The 13,396-nt window shown below is 47.1% G+C and overlaps 1 protein-coding gene across 6 annotated transcripts in view; it reads right to left on the bottom strand.

Annotated features, from left to right (window-relative positions):
* Nucleotides 1–13,396, bottom strand: part of NFIX (nuclear factor I X) — a 257,613-nt gene that overhangs the window by 202,385 nt on the left and 41,832 nt on the right. The gene's annotated exons all lie outside the window — the stretch shown is intronic.

Below are 13,396 nucleotides of genomic sequence, written 5' to 3'. Positions count from 1 at the left end.
CCTGGGTCTCCCTCTCCCCTCGGCGACATCCGAAGGGACGGGCCGTCGCAGAGTGAACCCCCACAGCCCACCCCGCAGCCTGGCTGAGGGAAAACGGTTTTCTGCAGTTTGAGGGAGGTCTGCGAGGTTTCTGCTTCGGCGTGGGGTGCCCTCCAGTTGCCCTCATCCTTGCTAGTTGGGAACCACAAGCTGCCAGCGCTGCCAGAGACCCACTGGGGGCAGAAGCGGAGCCGAGAGTCGCAGGGAGCCCCCGAGCAGAGAGAGAAAGAGAAAGATCTGCTCTTCCGACGGCTGAACCGTCGCGCGCGCACAAGCACACGGCCCCGCGATGGGTTGAACAGGGGCTCGGGGTTTGGGGGGGGTGCCCGTGGGGCTGGAGTGGGTTCAGGGCGTTGAGGCACATGTGGCCTCCTGAGAGAAAAGAAGGCGGGAGGCCACGGCGGGACCCCAGATCCCAGGGCGGGAGGAATTGCGCTTGAAACTGAAGTGTGGCCCCGACGGGGAGCCGTTTGGTTAATGGGGATCTTCTGCCACTAAACCCCCCCACCAAAAAATGACGTGCACCCGGCTTGTTGGAAGAGGAGGGGGGCCGCAGAATACTTTCTGGGTGCGGCAGAAAGGAAGTCGAGCAGGCCTGACTTGGCCTGCTGCGGCCGTCGAGCTCCCGTCCAGCAAGGCCGCCTTCTCCGGCCGGCCGGCGGGACCCCGAGCCGCGCTGCTCCAGTTGCAGGCGCAGGCCGCTGCCGGCCGAGGGAAGGAGGGCGGTTCAAGTCCCTGCAAAGACGGAGGGAAGTTTCACCTGAGCAAAGCCGCCGTGAAAGACCTCCTTTGTCCGCCGGCCAGGCTGCCAAGGCCAGGGGCGTGCGCCGCCGATCCAGGTTCAAAAGGCCAGGACCTGGATCGGTGGTGGTGGGGTTCCTGGGGGGGGGGGGGTTCCCTTCTTTCTATGCGTAGGGAAGAAGATGACGGCGGCGGCGACGCTCCGCTGGCGAAAGCGCTCCAGGAGAGCAACATCCCCGTCCCGCGCCGTCGGTGGTTTTCGGTGCCATCCTCAAGCCCCGCGCCCTTCCCCGCTCCTCGCGCATCCTTTCCCGCCCGAGTCTGCTGCTGCTTTCGGAGGGGGGTGATGACCGGGCGCCTCCGGTTGTCCCAGGCCAGGCAAAGAATGCCTTCCCTTTGGTCTTTCGGACTGCCAGGAGCAAACCGGCCTGCTTTTACACGAGCTATTTGGCCTCCGAAGGGACGCACAAGAGGAAAATAACCAAGAGTTTTCTCCAGAAAAAAAGGAAAGTAAAAAAGAAAAAAGTTACACGCACGCGTAATTTTACATATTCCCACATTCAGCATTTCACTTTAGGAAACTGAGACACAAGGAATGCATATACAGTGGTACCTCCGGTTAAGTACTTAATTCGTTCCGGAGGTCCGTTCTTAACCTGAAACTGTTCTTAACCTGAAGCACCACTTTAGCTAATGGGGCCTCCTGCTGCTGCTGCGCCGCCGGATTTCTGTTCTCATCCTGAAGCAAAGATCTTAACCCGAGGTACTATTTCTGGGTTAGCGGAGAGTGTAACCTGAAGCGTCTGTAACCCGAGGTACCACTGTACACATGGCAGGTCTGAGGCACAGGGAAACCCTGCCTTTTATTCCCAGTGCCGACTGCCATTCTGGACCCCATTACCTGGAAGTAAACCCCATTGAAGTCAATGTGACTGATTTCTGAGGACTGCACTGTCAGGGCCACGACTTCCCCCAAGTAATAACTGGGAATTGTGTTTTCCAGAAAGGCTGATAATTCTTCCAGAGTTCGCCTAACTCACCTACCCCCCCCCCAACACACACAGCCTAAGCTTTCATGGGGAAAGGAGGTGTGACGCCTAATCAATCCCGTGTGGGTCTGCATTGTAGATGTGCCCCTGTATCCACAGCAGAGGCAGGATTTGAACCGAATCCAGGTCTGCCCAGCTTGCAGCCCAACCTGGGTGCAAATGGAAGGGCCCAGGGCCCCAAAAAACAAACGTGAGCTCTGTCGCAAGAGCATGCGGCAGTCCAAAAGGCATTAGCAACGGGCTGCTTTGCGTGGATGATCGAGTTTCCTGCAGTGGTGGAAACGGGGAGGAATTAACCCTCTTATTTCAACAAAACCCTTAAAAGCTGATGAATTCATTATAGCATAAAGTTTCATGGCCTACAGCCCACTTTATCAGAATCTTAATGGGGATTCTCCCCCAGTCTCTCTTCTGGTGGGAGTGCAATTATTATTATTATTATTATTATTATTATTATTATTATTATTATTATACCACCCTTCATCATGAGATCACAGGGCAGTTCACAGAATAAAAGACAGGATAAAAACAAGTAAATAATTAAAAACAAAACAGAAAAAACTTTCCCACAGTGTAAGGGAGGGGCAAATTATAAAATCCCCCTGTCATTCCCCCGCCCCCTCTCTCTCTCACACACACGCACACACACATACATTGCATTCAATTGCCACCTTCAATGTAGCTCCTATTTCTGATGGTGCTGCAGCAGCAACAGAAATGCTCAGCCTTGTCTGACATTATTGTGCCTCTTCCACCATTTCTGCCTAAGCAAGGCAGCTGGAGAGCAGCTAGGGTTATAATGTGTCCAGACCATTGGCCATGTGTACTCTAGATCCCTGGCTGACTTGGCTTGTGAACTAGACTTTGGACTATAGACGGTCAAGAGGGTAATTCCAGATAACTTATAATTTGCAAGTGGGACAGATCCAGTCATATACCAGCAGATTCCGATTGTGCAGTTAACAGGGGACAAGAACTCACTTCCAAATAGAGTGGTAGCTCGGGTTAAGTACTTAATTCGTTCTGGAGGTCCGATCTTAACCTGAAACTGTTCTTAACCTGAAGCACCACTTTAGCTAATGGGGTCTCCTGCTGCCACCGCACTGCCAGAGCACGATTTCTGTTCTCATCCTGAAGCAAAGTTCTTAACCTGAAGCACTATTTCTGGGTTAGCGGAGTCTGTAACCTGAAGCGTATGCAACCTGAGGTACCACTGTACAATGTGTGAGGTTTATGAGGTTTGTTGTGAGAGCACATTGAACCTCGGCATCCTCTACTGTAAGGGACTTAACGGCTGACAACTGACACAGCAAAATGTCTTGGGACACCTCTGGGAAGGAGGGTGAAGAGACAGGGACCTTCTGTGCCACTGCTGTCTTTGCAGGTGGGTTTAAACACACATCAGCAAGTTCAGGTTGCACAAAGTGGATCTGGGCTTCTCGCACAATAAATGGGCTTCCCACAAAAAAAAAAGTCTGGAGGACTTTTTGCAGTAAAGACAGTGCAAAGAGAATGGGATGGCAATTGCTTGGCACAACATCGTCTTACCTCCCCACCAACAAATTGGAGGGATTGCTCAGTAAATAATGAGCATTGTATCACCTCCCTGCAAACTTTGTGCAAACAAATCTAGGTGAACGCTCAATCAACAGGTCATGTGGAAGTGACCAGGGCCTCTGCTAAATAGTGCCAGTTCCAGAGCATCCCTAGGAGCTGCTGGTGATTTGGACAAGGGAATGAGATACATGGTTTCCCATCTACCTCTAGGGGGCACTGTTTCCAATCCACTTCTATTCAGGATTGACTAAAAACCGCAACTAGAAAGATAATTGACATTTCCAACAGGGAAGGGGTGCCCTTTACGTATTCCTTGCTATTCTGTCTCCAGATCACCTCTATTTCTGGTTATCATAAAGCTGAAATATTAACCACAGCAAAAGCGTCGCTTCTCTAAACCTTAAAATGGCAGAGTAAATGACCAGTTGATGGGTACACAGTTTGACAGATATTCAGATAACATCTGTTATGGTTTGATGTTAGAGTGGGAAGAAGTAACAGGTAAGGACTCTCACTATTCTAATGTTCATGCTAATAAGCATCTCGACCAGTGATGCATTCATTGATTGTGGATGGGGAGACAGTAGCCCTTCAGATGTTGCTGGATTCAAACTTCCATCAGTCCCAGCTATCATAGCCTATGACGGTAGTGCAGCAACGTCTGGAAGCTCCCAGATTCCCCACTCCAATATAGACAGCTTACCTGTTGAAATGCTTATTACCATTCCATCATGATACACAGGCAGTGTAGATAAACAAAACTGAGAAGAATTGCATGCTCTTTTGAGGAAGGGATTAGAATTCAAAGTGGCCGTTGTAAACACAGGGAACTTGGCCGGAACACGGTAGAAATAGAAAGCGGTGGGTAAAAGGCAGTTAAGTGATCTCACTATTAGAAGGATCCGAGAGTGAAAAAAATCCACCATAAAGCTAAATACGAGCCAGAAGTCTGATGCTCTTCCACAATAAAATAAAGTGAAATAAACCAAAAAGGCAAGTAAAATTTTGGATGCTGGAACAGAAGCTTTGTATCCAAGAAACAGGAGCTCAGAATTCCACTTGAGTCAGCAATGGCCAGGCTCCCCCGACTCCCCAGCCCCCCAAAAAGTCACATACGCCACCTTAGAATCCAGTGTGGAGATCTATACTCCGACAAAGCCACCAATCACATGAGGACCCCATGCTAAACAATACACTGCTGCTGTATACCAGAGGTCACATATCTAGGAGCCCTGAGGATGGTCAAAAGCTAAGTCAATTTCTAGGACAAAGGACAAACCGTACATGACATGCAGGGGTTTTGTTTTGTTGTGTTGTTTTTTTTTTTTTTACTTTTCACTGATATTTGTTTTAATGAAAGCCACAGCAGGAGACTGCAGTCTTGAGTAAAAGATTTGCCAATGGGAAGGAGGTGCTTAACCCTTTTCTCCCTCAGTCCCTAAAACTTTTCCCTCATAGAGAGAAAAGTCGCATGGTGCTTTTGAAGGACAGCCTCCATCCTTATGTATCTGCCCAAGCTTGAAGACCAGCACCCAAGGTTCTGCTCTCTGGCTCGAGTACCAGGCTGGGTAGTACCAGGGACAGGGCCTTCCCTGTGGCGGCCCCATACTTCTAAAGTGCCTTCATATGTCTCTCTCTGGGTTGTACTCTATGAAAAGCCTATAGATTTTTATATTGCAAGCAGTATTCCAGTTGTTTTATGTGTTTTTTAAAAGAATTGTTTTACTGTTAACTATCTGAATGTTGTCTTTTCTTGATTTGTTGTAACCCACTTTGGCGGGGCATACACCCCCAAAGACATTATATAACCACCATAATCAAACAGGAACAACAACAAAATCCGATGAGAAAAGGCTTAAGCACCTCCTTCCCACTGGCTGATCTTCCACTCAACCTCCCCAAATCACTTTTCATTTTAAATGTGTGTGGGGGTTTTTTGGGAGGGTGCATACAGCTGCATAGCTCATATAGTTTGAACATACATTGCAGAACAAACTGAGTTTGAAGTAGGTCAGACTTCTGATCTACCTCTTACCTAAGTTGCCCAAGTGACCTTTAGACACTCATGAAGTTTGAATGCCAGTGGCTGTGTGAGTCATCTGGCCTGACTAAATACCCTTGGGAGACTGCCACACACTCTTTATAGAAGCTGGGTCCAATTACCTTACAATAAGAGGCAGGGTGGGGCAAAGCGAGCTAGCCACAGATATGTATTAGGGGGTTGCCTATGAGAATAAACCTTTGCAGAGAGTAACCATTACATTTGTCTGTTGCCGCAAAAAAAGCAGCCCGCTGGCACTTTAAAGGCAAACTGCTTTATTATGGCACCAGATTTTGTGGACTAGCTTGTGCCACAATAAAGCAGTTCGTCTTTAAGATGCCATAAGTCTGTTAGTTGCTTTTGCTATTTTATGAACCACCTCTAAAACTGAGATGATCAGCTCTGTCCCCTTAATTTCAGCACATTGAAAACCTTTCATTTCTCATGAACTATATCATGCACTAGGACGCGGGTGGCGCTGTGGGTTAAACCACAGAGCCTAGGACTTGCCGATCAGAAGGTCAGCGGTTCGAATCCCCACAATGGGGTGAGCTCCCGTTGCTTGGTCCCAGCTCCTGCCAACCTAGCAGTTCGTGAGCACGTCAAAGTGCAAGAAGAAGAAAAAGAAGAAGAAGAAAGGGAAGAAGAAGAAGAAGAGTTTGGATTTTATATCCCGCTTTATCACTACCCTAAGGAGTCTCGAAGCAGCTCACAATCTCCTTTTCCCTTCCTCCTGCACAACAAACACTCTATGAGGTGAGAGGGGCTGTGAGACTTCAGAGAAGTGTGACCAGCCCAAGGTCACCCAGCAGCTGCATGTGGAGAAGCGGGGAATCAAACCCGGTTCACCAGATTACGAGTCTACTGCTCTTAACCACTACATCACACTGGCTCTCTCCTCAGGCTTAACATGGGTGGTTATTTCTCTGGAGCGGTCCCCCCCCCCCTGCTATTTATTAACTTCGATTTTGCTCCAGTAGCTTAACAAGGAGATCTACAAATATTGTGGAGCAGGAGATGGGTAACTTTGCTTCCCATGAAGAAACTCCCTCAGGGGAGAGCAGCATAAGCCCCACCCACTTCTATACAAGCCAAGAGGACAGGGGCAGCCTGCTCTTTTACCGCTTCTCCCCCTGTGTGAGCAGGAATCAGTCTGGTGAGCAGAGCCAGTCTGGTGTCGTGGTTAAGAGCAGTGGACTCGTAATCTGGTGAACTGGGTTCGATTCCCCGCTCCTACACATGCAGCTGCTGGGTGACCTTGGGCCAGTCATACTTCTTTGAAGTCTCTCAGCCCCACTCACCTCACAGAGTTTTTGTTGTGGGGGAGGAAGGGAAAGGAGAATGTGAGCCGCTTTGAGACTCCTTCGGGTAGTGATAAAGCGGGATATCAAATCCAAACTCTTCTTCTTCTTCTTCTTTGGTCACTTCAGCCGATCACTACCATCTCCATGTGTCTCAGCTTGTGCATGGGACTGAGGTATTAAGTGCATCAAAGGCGGGGGGCGGGCTTTGCCAGAGCTTCCTTTGCTCTGCAGGAAATAGGCTTAAGAAACCCTTTTGACAGTGTCTTGGGTGAAAGCGACTGAAGAGCAGTAACAGTGAGAACAGGATCAAATTTGCAGACAACATCAAATTGGGATGGGTCACTAATGCCGCAGAAGACAGAATCAGAATTCAAAACGACTTCAACAGATTGGGGAACTGGGCCCAAGCTAACAAAATTAATTCCAATGGGGACAAATGTAAGGTTCTGCACTTAGGCAGGAAGAATCAGATGCACAAATACAAAATGGGGACACCTGGTTTACATGTGAAAAGGATCTAGGGGTCTTGGTGGACCACAAGCTTAACATGAGTCAACAGTGTGATGCAGCAGCAGAAAAATCTAATGGTATTCTGGGCTGCATCAACAGAAGTATAGTGCCCAGATTGAGGGAAGTAATAGTACCACTATTCTGCCTTAGACCACACTCAGAATACTGTGTCCAATTCTGGGCACCACAATTTAAGTAGAGTGTTGACAAGCTGGAATGTATGCAGAAGAGGGTGACCAAGATGATCAAGGGTCTGGAAGCCAAGCCTTTGAGGACTGATTTAGCCTGGAAAAGAGGAGACTGAGAGGAGATATGATAGCCATCTTCAAATATCTCTACTGCTGTCACATGGAAGAGGGAAGAAGCTTGTTTTCTCCTGCTCTGGAGGGTAGGCCTCGAACCAACGGCTTCTAGTTACAAGAAAGGAGATTCCGACTAAACATCAGGAAGAACTTTCTGACAGTAAGAGCTGCTTGACAGTGGAATGGTCTCCCCTGGGAGGTTGTAGACTCTCCTTCCTTGGAGGTCTTTAAGCAGAGGTTAGATGGCCATCTGTCATGGGTGCTTTAGTTGTGATTCTTGCATTGCAGCGGGTTGGACTAGATGAACAGACTTGGGGTCCCTTCCAACTTGACAGTTCTATTATTCTCTTCTAGGATTCTAGGACTGAATCCACAGGATCAGAGGCTAGGCTGGGGCTGGATTTGGCCCTCCCAGTTACTTATCTAGACTTTGCTATGGAAGAGTGGGCAAACTACTCTCTTCTCTGGATTCAACAAAGCCATACCAGCAGATGAGGATGGGAGAAACAGGTAACAAACAAGTATCACTCACAGGGTGTCCAACCAAGTCCTGATCCCAGTCCTGCCCAGAAGGGCTATGACTGCCACCTCTGCTTTCGAAGCAGCTTCTCCTAGGGCTGAGGGTGGAGACTGGACTGGCTGGGCTCTCATCCCAGTGCACACAGCTTCATGCTCTAATTTCCCACACAGGCAATTGATTGGATCGCATGGCACTTCTAACGTACTTCATTAATATCGAGGGTGGGGAATGCTGCCCATTAACGGAGGAAATAGAAGGGTGGAACTGAAAGCCCAAACAAGATTGGGATCTGGAATCTGAACCGCTCAAAGTACCATAGATCTATGTGGTTTGAAACAGCTGGTTATGGAAGTCATGGTAAACACCCTGTTAAATAAAGTTGGTTCTCTCACAGAGATGCATAACTTTTCAACTTTACAGAAATTGAAGCTATGCATCAATTTAATGGCTCAGCTTTCCAGGAAAAGCCCATATCAGAGCCCCACAGAATCTTGCATTGGAGGCCATGCCGGTCAATGTGAGGAATCCAGATCAAAGGAGAACAACAGGATCCCTCAACAAATTTCCACTCGTGGTCAGTTCACAGACTTGGCAGCAGCAAACCCAGATTTGGAACAGAATGCAGAGTCCACAGAGAGCTGTAGCCAACCCTGGTGCTCTGATTAGAGCACCTGTATGAAACACATGCAAGCAAACACATGTTTGTCACACTCACACTTCAGATAATAACAGAAAACAAAACAAAACAAAATATACTCAAGAAGCAATAAGCCAGCTCTTACTGAAGTGGCAAATCTATGCCTGGGCTGTACCACTTCAAACCACAGGTGGGAAATCACATGATGCGATGCTCGTTTGTGAAATTTTTTAGCTTGCTTTTTGGTCAAAAACTGGCAGCCAATATATCTCATAGGGAGGGAAAGGGTTTCTCAACTATATGCAGAATAATTTTTGGGTGTGGGGGGGGGGAATCAATTATGTGATACTCCACCTGCAGACCAAAAGAGAAGTGACCCCACGTGACTAGAACTGAGTTGGCAAGGCTACATGCCAGCAAGGGATGAATTTGTTGGTCTCTCCTTCTTCAACAGCAATGAATCAGCAGCACTGAGTGGCTCAGGTAAACCTTTAGGGCGGAACAGTGGGGCCAGTTCCACCTGCACAAAGTGCTTTTCTGCAGCCATCTCATAGTGTAGATCTAACAGATGCTGATTGTCTTGTGAATGGCTTGACACGGATGCCTTTTTAGCCATTTATCTGCTCTGGTCTGATTCTTACGTTGTTTTATTGTGATAATGCTTATTTGGTACGTGCATTAATTATTTTCTTTTGTCCATTTGATAGTTTTTAGCTGCCTTGGGCATATTTTATGGAAAACGGGGGTGTATAAAAGTAATTAATAAATAAATGAAATAATGGGTAAGTGGGCAGAGCTTCCTCTTTTTTTTTCTTAAACAAACTTGTGTCAGCCTAAGATTTGCAGATAAATTAAATGATTCACAAGGCTACAAACCATGGGACTCTCCACACCCCAATGGTGCAGAAAAGTCAGCTATGAGCATCCACTGTGATCAGTAAGGCAAATCCAATGTGTCTTGCACGTTCCCTTACAAATTTGTCCTGGCTGTAGTGTGCAATGATGGATATCACAGGGAGAGACAAGCCCTCTGCCCCTCTCCGCCCTCCTCAATTAGCCCTTGAAAGCCTCAGGATCCAAGCTAGGAGAATAAAGCTTCAGGCAGCAAAATGTTGGACCGTCCAGTCTCTCAAAAAGCCATCAAGCAGGCAAGGGCTGGGAGATCTCATTCGCACCAATATGCATTCTCAGTAACTTCCAAAGACCCTAGGAAGACACAGGGGGCCACAGAGTGCTCTGAATTCTCCTCTTGCCAGGTGGATGGCAGCCTTAGCTCCAGCCCCACACAACCTCTAAGCATCGACCACTCCATTACTGGGAGCCATCAATCACCACCAAATGGGATGTAGCAGACCCACGCCAGGGCTCAGCTCCAAGCTGGTCTATGAAATGCACAGCTTCCTATTCAAGGCTCCACTGATATCTCTTCCCCACTCACCAAAGAATGGGCTGCAAACAATCCTTCTCTCCCTCACCTCACAATGAGATGATCCAGTGAATAATAACTACTCAAGGACCTGCTGCCAGAAAGAGGGCAGGCGGGCCAATTCTGCCTCTCTGAGCTATAGACTGCCACAATGAGGGCCAGTCTCTCCCCCACCATCACTCGGGGGCCTTATCAGCCACCCAGCAATTTGCTTTTGCTCTGGACTTCCAGGGTCTCACGTGTGAGTGGCAATTTGTGGCAAGCGTCAGAGCATTTAGTGATACGCTTTGTTAATTGTGTGAGTAGATAGGGAGACCTGGGTCTGAATCCCTTTAACTGTCATGAATTTGCTCTTTGGCTTTGGGCAAAAACTAATCTCTCTCATACTCTGCCTGCCCTTCCTGCCATCCTAATGGTAACCTAATTCCCAGGAAGCGAGAAATAATAATAATAATAATTTATTACTTATACCCTGCCCATCTGGCTGCCCCCCACCCCCAGCCACTCTGGGCAGCTTCCAACAGGTTATTAAAAACACAGTAAAATATCAAACATTAAAAACTTCCCTAAACAGGGAAAGATGGTACCACACTTTGCACAGTTGTAAAGTATAGCAGTCAACTTTGGAACTTCCTTTCTAGGGAGGATAGAGTAGCTCCCTCCTTGCTGTTCTTTTGTCTTCTTGTCTGCTTTATTCTTTTGAGAACTCATTGTTTCTAAGGAAAGGGTGCATTTAAAAATATGCTGTGCCTTTTCTTTTCTTTTTTACTAAGTTTCTTTATTAGGTTTTCTAGATTTCTATCATTTTAATATCATTATGGTTTAATTACTTATTAATTATTGTCTTTTATGTGTTTTCAACTTTCTGTGTTTTATTCATTTTTTTTTTCTAATTTTGTGAGTTGTCTTGACTCCTGGTCCTGGGGGGGGGGGGAGTGGGATATAGCTATTATAATAATAATAATGACTTTTGTCTCACCTATGACAACAGTAGGGGAGCTCCGTGGTATCCATTGGGATAAGGGGCCTGCTACCTGCACCAAGTCACCAGTGATGATTTCTGTCTCAGGCAGGGTTTTAAATACAGGAAAGCCTCAATTTGCATGGGGGTTGTGTTCCGAGTCATTGCTTGCGATCGTTGCCGCAATGCATGTGGTCATGGTCACATGTCAATTGGACGTGCATAAATTGGTCATTGCCTGTATATACAAGTGGGACCTGCCACACAGTGTTGCAGTGCTGCCATACAGGCTTCTAGACACATCATTCTAATCCCTCTCCTAACTGGATTTTTATTCACTTTCCCTGTGACAATCTGTTGCTACTCAGCATGCTTAATCCTCACTGGGCTGTCCTTGAGTTTTCCCCTCCCCCCCCACCCCAACTTAGGGTTTTGTTCACTGGAAGGACAGATCCTGAAGCTGAGGCTCCAATACTTTGGCCACCTCATGAGAAGAGAAGACTCCCTGGAAAAGACGCTGATGTTGGGAAAGATGGAGGGCACAAGGAGAAGGGGACGACAGAGGATGAGATGGTTGAACAGTGTTCTCGAAGCTACCAGCATGAGTTTGACCAAATTGCGGGAGGCAGTGGAAGACAGGAGTGCCTGGCGTGCTCTGGTCCATGGGGTCATGAAGAGTCGGACATGACTAAACGACTAAACAACAACAAACATTGGGGCTTCCCTTCCGATCCCTCCCATTTTTGCATGGATGGTGTTATGTTGGTTACGAAAACTATACTAAAAAGGATATACGAAAACGGTTACGAAAACTATGGCACAGCCTGTACATCAGTGAAAGAGAGAACACCGCGCGCGCGCACACACACACACACACACACACACAGTTCTATGTATAGTATTTGGCTTGCTATAGTATTACATTACTATTAATGAAATATAAGCAAATGAAGCTTTCATAAGAACAGAGATGTCTGATCAAAGCCTCAGAGCAGCTCGGCTCATTTGTCACTCCTCTGTCCAGCACTGCACTCTGGATTCTGAGAAGTGGAATCTGGCCTTACTGCACTGTGGTCACAGGGGATACTGAATAATGGCACAGAGGCAAGAGCAATTCAAATGTTGCCGCCTGACTCCCTCCAGAAAATTGCAAGAGATCCTGAGGTGCACCTCTCAGGTTCCAATTTTACTGCACTGGAGCCCCAAACAGTATTTATTCATTTGAATACTTCAGCACTGCAACTTTACAAAAAGCATCAAAGTAGTTTACAACCATGTAATATGACTAAAAGCCACACCAAATTAAAACAGATAACCAGTTAACTATTCCAGAAAATGCTTTTCTGCATAAGCCTTGCAGCACAGAAGAATTTACAGCAAACCTTTAAAGGTTATTATAGAAGATGTCTGCTGGATCTCTACTGGAAGAGCAGTCCACACTTAAGGTTGGTGATGTCAAATAGCAGAGGATCAGCAGACGATCCTACAAAGATCTCAGTGATCAAACTGGGAAATAAGGATTCAGGTGGTCCCTAGCCTGCCCAGGACTTAAGTTGTCCATGGCTTTGTCAATTAACACAACCTTGAACCTGGCTTGGTAGAAAATGGGTAGCTACTGCAGATGTCCTGTCCAGGAAAAGGGTGAGATACAAGCCCAGGGCTGCACAGTGGAGGCTGACTAACCCAAACACTGCAATTGCTCACGCATGGTTAACACACGTCACTGTCACTCAGGTGCTTTCAGCACTTAACTCCAAGAGACAGTTCCCTGAACAAGAGCATCCAGCAGCTTGAGCTCCTATGGACAGCGTTCCTCCCTGCTCCCACCCACCCCACAGGTGCAAATGTCACATGCAAAAGGCTGAGATCACCTCAGGTTCCATCAGCCTGATAATAATAATAATAATAATAATAATAATAATAATAATAATAATAATAATAATTTATACCCCACCCATCTTGCTGGGTTTCCTCAGACACTCTGGGTGGCTCCTAACAGAATATTAAAAACACGGTAAAACATCAAACATTAGAAACTTCCCTAAACAGCGCTGCCTTCAGATGTCTTCTAAAAGTCAGATCGTTGTTTATTTCCTTGACATCTGATGGGAGGGCATTGGGCATTCCACAGGGAAGGTGCTACCACCGAGAAGGCCCTCTGTCTGGTTCCCTGTAACCTCACTTTTCTCAGTGAGGGAACTGCCAGAAGGCCCACGGTGCTGGACCTCAGTGCCTGGGCTGAATGATGGGGGTAGAGACACTCCTTCACAATCAAAGTAGTTTCTTTCTTTTTATTTTATTTTTTTAAG

The sequence above is a fragment of the Podarcis melisellensis genome (genome assembly GCF_964234715.1).
Source record: "Podarcis melisellensis genome assembly, chromosome: 17".
Classification (NCBI taxonomy): Eukaryota; Metazoa; Chordata; class Lepidosauria; order Squamata; family Lacertidae; genus Podarcis; species Podarcis melisellensis.
Note: the sequence above shows the minus strand (reverse complement) of the source record. Positions and strands in the feature narration are given on the sequence as shown.